The 6,793-nt window shown below is 38.9% G+C and overlaps 1 protein-coding gene across 5 annotated transcripts in view; it reads right to left on the minus strand.

Moving 5' to 3' along the window:
* The window catches only part of spdi (sperm antigen with calponin homology and coiled-coil domains split discs), a 418,834-nt gene extending 417,425 nt beyond the window's left edge, over window positions 1-1,409 (minus strand). For 4 of the 5 annotated variants that reach the window (XM_086542709.1, XM_086542704.1, XM_086542698.1 and 1 more), the window contains exons 1-2: window positions 1,335-1,409; window positions 1-89 (exon numbers count right to left, since the gene is read on the minus strand). The exon at window positions 1-89 is cut by the window's left edge and continues 291 nt beyond it. The gene's annotated coding sequence lies outside the window, so the exon portion shown is untranslated. The remainder of the gene's footprint in view (window positions 90-1,334) is intronic. The other variant, XM_086542705.1, reaches the window with a different exon arrangement.
* Between the last annotated feature and the right edge of the window lie 5,384 nt (window positions 1,410-6,793).

Here is a 6,793-nt window from a genome sequence, read left to right on the forward strand (position 1 = left end):
CATCCTGAAGTGGCGAGGTAAGAGATCTCACCTCACGTCTTGACACCGTTAGAGTAAAAGTGTCTGCTTCGTTTTTCAGCCTATTAAATCTGCGGTTATGATGACATTGACAAAACTTCACTGCACAACCCTATCGTAGCAAATGCAACGCCTAACGTTTACTATCAGTTATGAAAAAGGATAAACCCAGGGAGATTGATTAAGAGAGCGCTTGTTTATGTGGGTGGCTATGCGTGTCAACAGAGTCCACGTGCAATGGGTGGCATTAATGCCTGGCCAGACACGTCGATCGCACTGATAAAGTTATTACGCTTGTTGCAGAAAGTTTAGATATCTAGTGTTTACGGAGTGAAACTATACTATGCCTGAAGTCATGTAATGACTGAATACAGTTATTAGAATTTTAGATTTATCTTGTACGGAGAATTAACTTCCTTGTTTCATTCTTTTCATCCATTCCACACACACACACACACACACACACACATATATATATATATACATATATATATATATATATATACATATATATATATATGTATATATATATGTGTGTGTGTATATATATATATATATATATATATTATATATATAATATATATATATATACATCTATATATCATATACACAAATATATATGTATATATATATATAAATATGAATACATATATATATATGAATATATATTATATGTATATGTATATATACATACATACATATATATATATATATATATATATATATATATATATACATATATATATATTATATATATATATATATATATATATATATATATATATATATACATATTGAGAGGGAGAGAGAGAGAGAGAGAGAGGAAGAGAGACATAAATACACACATACAGACACACACACACACGCAAACACACAGACTGGCAGTGCTGAGTTATGGCAGACGTCTGACATTTCCGAGTGCAATGTTATAGGCTTAACTTAATCCAGTTTCGTCAGCTTTGTGTCAACAGTCTATGATGTACTCTTTCAGTTCACTCAGCTGCACGTTTCATTATCAGGTGAAACAAACACGATAAATTTCGGTCACAAATTTTCTTTTACAACGTGAATAACTTGAAAGCGTCTATTTAGATTAGAAAGCCGTTATATACATAATTAAGTTCATTGTAAACATAGGTTCATTCACTATTTGTTATCTGTTTCTACAAAGTATATGAGAGTGTGTCAAAATTGACATCATATTTAAATCGCAATCGAACAAACAACTTTCCTACAAAAGATGTACGAAAAACATTTAACAAATATATATATATATTTTTTTCATATCGTCCATGTTCCAACACAGATGCACCCACAGACGTGACAGCGAGTGGCCGCACACGCGCAGTAGAGCCAGACCTCCCTCACCCACCCGTCGTCCAAGTGACACTGGGCACGACACGGCAATGATGATGCAAGTCCTGCCTCGTTGGGGTTGCGAGGTGCCGCCATTCTCTTCAATTTCGCTTGACCTCCCGCGCTGTCCCTTGAAAGAGCGCGGAATCATATTGACTTTTTAACTCCTATCTACTGTATTAAAAAGATAACATGTGGATAAATGCGGAAAATATGAGGATAATGCCGATGTGAAGGAGCAGCGTGTGCGAGTACGTGTTCGGTGGTGACCCGGGTCGGCAGTGTTGCTACAGGCCGCCTCACTCCTGCACTCGCCCAGCCTCTCTCGACTAAATACATTCTGTTATTATGCTCCTCGCAGGCCGTCCCGTTCTCTATTTAAAGCCGGTGCTATTTATGAACACGTATTTGGTTCTCTGAGTGATGGCTAATGACTAAATTCGTCCTGGCCATTTGCTCAAGAAACGTAAATGTTGATGACAGGTGTCTCTCCAGTTACCTTGACAACTATGGCCGCTTCACATACGGGGTACCCTCACCCTGTTCAGGTACCAGCGGAAGTACTCCATGCAATATTTCAACAAGATTTATAAATATTTTTCTTAATAGTTTCCCAAACAAAAATTCACCAACAGACCCAGTCGGTGATCATAGTCCAGGTGCTTACTTGTTCATTAAGCTACTTATTGATATGGTTACAAATGTAGTGCGTGATTAGCAAACTATTGGGCATAGCTAATGATACAATACCAACAATAGGCCGATCATCAACTGCAGTGACCTCATCTGCGTCCGAAAGAGAAACAATTTACAACACCAATAAAAAGCCGTGCAGACCTATGAAAAAAATCCAAAGATGTTATCTCTCAAACTTTTAAACGATTCCACCGCAGCATCAGAATGGTCACCTGGCTGAAATGGTTTTCTCTTATCTCTGAGGCCTATCGTAGCACACCCCTTGAGACGCAACAATATATATATATAACATAATGGTATCACACCTCAGCGCTACCACTTTCCGCTCCGCCGCACTTTCCAATACCACCGATCTCTCAGTCTCACGTCACGCCTCCATCACAAACACCTGCTGCCTCTCTCAGGCTGTGAGTCAGGTAATGCACCTTTCGAACCCGCTTTCGCCTCTCTCATCACGCCCTCTATATAAAAAGGAATCTTTTGTGAAAAGCGACGAAGACAGCAAGACGAAGGAGAGGAAGCAAGACCCAGGAAGAATCAGGTATTCATATCAGCGGGGTGAACGTCCACCCCGGATAGCCTGCAGCCGCGTAGGATAGAAAGGCTCATTGGCTGCGAGGCTTCAAAGCACCTTGTCACATTGGCTGCAAGACTTCGAAACACCTTGTCACATTGGCTGCAAGACTTCGAAACACCTTGTCACATTGGCTGCAAGACTTCGAAACACCTTGTCACATCAGCGACGAGGCTTCAACGCACCTTGTCACACTGGCTGCGAGACTACGAAGCACCTTGTCACACTGGCTGCGAGACTACGAAGCACCTTGTCACAGCGATGGCGAGGCTTCGAAGCACCTTGTAACGCGAAGAGAAGCGAAGGAGACTCCTCGAAAGCCTGCCCGGGCTTCACCTGTGAGTCATCGCAAGAAAATCCGGGAAGAAAATAGTGAGGCATTTGAAGGAACGATTCGGTGCGACACGGAAGGTTCTGCCTGTTAGCTGCACTATCTTCGAAAGAAAGGAAAAGCGTAAAGATTAAAACAGATGTAATCGTAAAGTGAAGGCGGTTACATGAAATTCGATGCGGTAATGGAGTCGAAACCGTAACAAAGGTGAAACTACATACCAGTTCTTTTTTCACGTGCAGACGTTCCTTTACGTGCAGGTATTAACGTCTTTCTTCCGTAACTTTCTTTTTCGCTGGACAAATTTACCAATGTCTAATAACACGTGTATCATTCCACCTCGAAATGACATGTGTCTTTATGTATATGTATATATATATATGTATATATATATATATATATATATATATATATATATAATATATATATAATATATATATATATATATATGTATTATATATATATATTATATATATATATATATATATATATATATATATATATAATACACACACACACACACACACACACACACACACCACACACATATATATATATATATATATATATATATATATATATATATATATATATATATATATATATATATATATATATATATATACATAAAACACTGATAGAAGAAAAAAAATACACATTATCGGTCGATCGGCAGAAGGTTGCTTGGTCACCCCCAAGGCCCGATATAATGGAAAAGCGTGTCCTCCCGTGTCATTATCTGTCGTTCAGACGTCGGGTGTCGCCTTGCTGTCGCACAACTTCCTTTTCCTGTCTCCGCTATCCGTCTTCGCCACCTGTATTTCCGGCTTCCATTTCTTAGCCTCTCAATCGTTTTCAGTTTCTCTTCCTTTGTCATTCTTCTCTCCATGATATTATTTATATTTGCTGTTCCTTTTTAAACTGAGTTGATGTCGCCTTTACTCTTATAATGAAATCATTTACAGATCATGGTCTCATCTAGACCCGACACCACTGTGTTACATGTACTACTCTTTTCATACCAAATAATTCCCTGTCGCGACGCCATCTGCAATCCCACGTCACTTTTCATCTGTTCTTACGAGTCTGTCTGCTCGCTGCGACACTTTCGCAACACCTGCACACTTATGTTGCATTTGAAGGATTTACCTGTTAAGATAGAATATGTTTTCTTCTCTCCCTTCGAGGCATCTTGATTTAGAATTTTATTACCATTGCTTCGTACCTGAAATATAAATGACATATTAAAAACGACAGTAGACAGAACGAAACCAACAAAGTAAACAGAAAAAAAGATGTAGAATATAGACAAACAAAAAAACTATAGAGAACAAACTATTACAAGTCTACTCATGTTTCGTCCGAATGAGTCGCGTGTCTCAAAAAAAAGAAAAAAGAAAAAAAGGGATGAGGAAAAAAAAAAAAAAAAAACCCTCCGAAAATTAAACTTCCCTGTGACTTTTTCTCCACAGTGGCGATGGTTATCTGTGGCGACTCCGTAGGACAGCTCGAGGAACACAATAATGCCAAGGATGTAGATGGAGTATGATCGATGGGACCGAGTTGTCGCGACTGGCCACGTCTGAAGAAGGGACAAGGGAAGTGGAGAGGGAAAAAAAGATGAGGAGGGATGGGGGAAAATGAGGAGGAAGGGGAGGAGGTGGAGAGGGGATGAGAAAGATGAGGAGGAAGGAGAGGGGAAAATGAGGAGGAAGGAGAGGAAGTGGAGAAGGGAAGAGAAAGATGAGGTGGAAAGAAAGGAGGTAGGGAAGGGAAAACAAATGGGGAGAGAGAGGAGGTTGGAGCAGATGAGAAGGAGTAAAGGCGGGGGAAAGAGGAGGAAGAGGAGGAGAGGGAGGTGGAAGAGGGGAGGAGAAGGAGAGACAGGAGAAAGAAAATTAGATGGAAGAAGGGGAGAAGAAATAGGGTAAGAAAGGAAGAAAAGGTGGAAGATTAAGAGGGAGAAGAGAAAAAGTGAGAAGTAGGAGGAGGATATAAAATGAAGAAATGGGGATAAAGGAAGAAGGGGAAGAAGAGGAGATGAAAACAAAAAGAATAAGGATTAGGAGAAAAAAAAAACAGATAAAGAGAAAGATAAGAAAAGAGAAGAACAGAAGGAAAAGAATGAGGAGTCTTACCTCGCTAATGAAACCCGGAAAAGGAAAATGGTCCCCTTTCGAAGGACAGCGGCAAGCGGATTTTCCCCTTGCATTTAAAGCTGCGATCTAGGTCAGCGGTGTTCTGGATATCCGTGTATTAAAGGAGGGAAAGTCATCGGTGTCATATAAACACTCGTCTATACGCTATATCTAGACGATGTCTGTATCAACCGATGCATATATCAACAAAGTAAATGAACGAACGAGAAAGAAAAAGCGTACAGTGATAAGACTATCAAAAGCAACTCAAGACAGTCATCTCAATTTTTCACGTGATATAAAATCAAATCATCTTTATCATATCAGTCTTAAAATAAACAATATATCATTGAAACAATATAAACAATTCTGACATATATACATACGAAAGCCAAAGAATATTTTTCAAGGCTTGATTATATCCATGTGACAACCTGTACATCTTGAAAGAAAAATGATTCCTTATGCAATTCAGGTCTGGGCGATAAGACTTGCCTGGCTTGACCCCAAGACGCAAGCCACATGTCAAGCAGTGAGCGAAGAATGTCAACTCTTTTACCCACTCTCTTTTCTTCGTAGTAACTCGCATGTTGAGTCAAGTGAGCTTATGTTGTCTCAATCTTTCTGTAGGCAGATACTACCCAACGTGTCACAACATCGACTTTTCTAAATCTTTTTTTTTTTTTTTTTTTTTTTACTATGTTATAATCCCGCAGACAGTTGGTTTCACGTCAGAATCCAGACCTAAAGTCTAACCTTTTAAAACCACTTCTTCTTCTCTTCCGTATTTTATCTTTAATGGAATATCTTTAGTTAGTTGTTTCTGAGGATATATCTTACTATATTACCCCCATCCCCATTCTCTCTCTCAAACACACACACACACACTCTTTCTATCTCTTTACCTCTCTCTCTCTCTCTCTCTCTCTCTCTCTCTCACTCACTCTCTCTCTCTCCTTGTCTCTACCTCTCTTTTAATTTTATATTATCATGGGTGATACCAATAATACAGACCTAAGCAATATTGTTTATATCCGTTATCCTTTCTAAAGCAATCTGCGCCCACATTTCATCTAGATCCTGTGAATTATTTATGGCTCAATTCGTACATAATTGTATGCTTAAATTTCAGGATCTAACTTCTGAATTTATGAAAGGGCTTGCTATGTTTATTAATGTGATCCTATTTTCTTGATAAATCATTGTTGTTTACCATAAAATTTGCACTATATTTTTCAGGCCTCCATACTTTTATAGGAGCTATTCACATGCCGGCGCTGATGAACTGACATTTACAACAGTACTTGCCTTTGACCCGATCCGGATGTGTGACTGTGACGCGAGGAACTTGAAGTTTTCTCATCCCTTGCGCTAAATCAGGTCCTGTAGCACTTTGCAATGCACGAACGCGCAAGTTCGCCCTTGTCCTGCTTTGGGCCAAGAAGCAGTTTTGCCTTGGTGTTTTATTTTCATTTTTTTGTTTGCCTGAAATTTAGTTACTGACGTCAGTTTTATCTGTTTTTTTTTTTAGGATGTAAAAATAGCATTTGGTTGGTCAGCATTTTGTACGATGCAGAAGAAAAAAAAGAATTCCAAAGTGCATTGCTTCAATAAACATTTGACACTGAATTATATCCCATGATATTACCTGAATAGGATCACTCAGACGACAACACTTAT

Source organism: Penaeus japonicus, unplaced genomic scaffold (assembly GCF_977035675.1).
Source record: "Penaeus japonicus unplaced genomic scaffold, GWHDUDI00000001_assembly GWHDUDI00000012, whole genome shotgun sequence".
NCBI classification, from domain to species: Eukaryota; Metazoa; Arthropoda; class Malacostraca; order Decapoda; family Penaeidae; genus Penaeus; species Penaeus japonicus.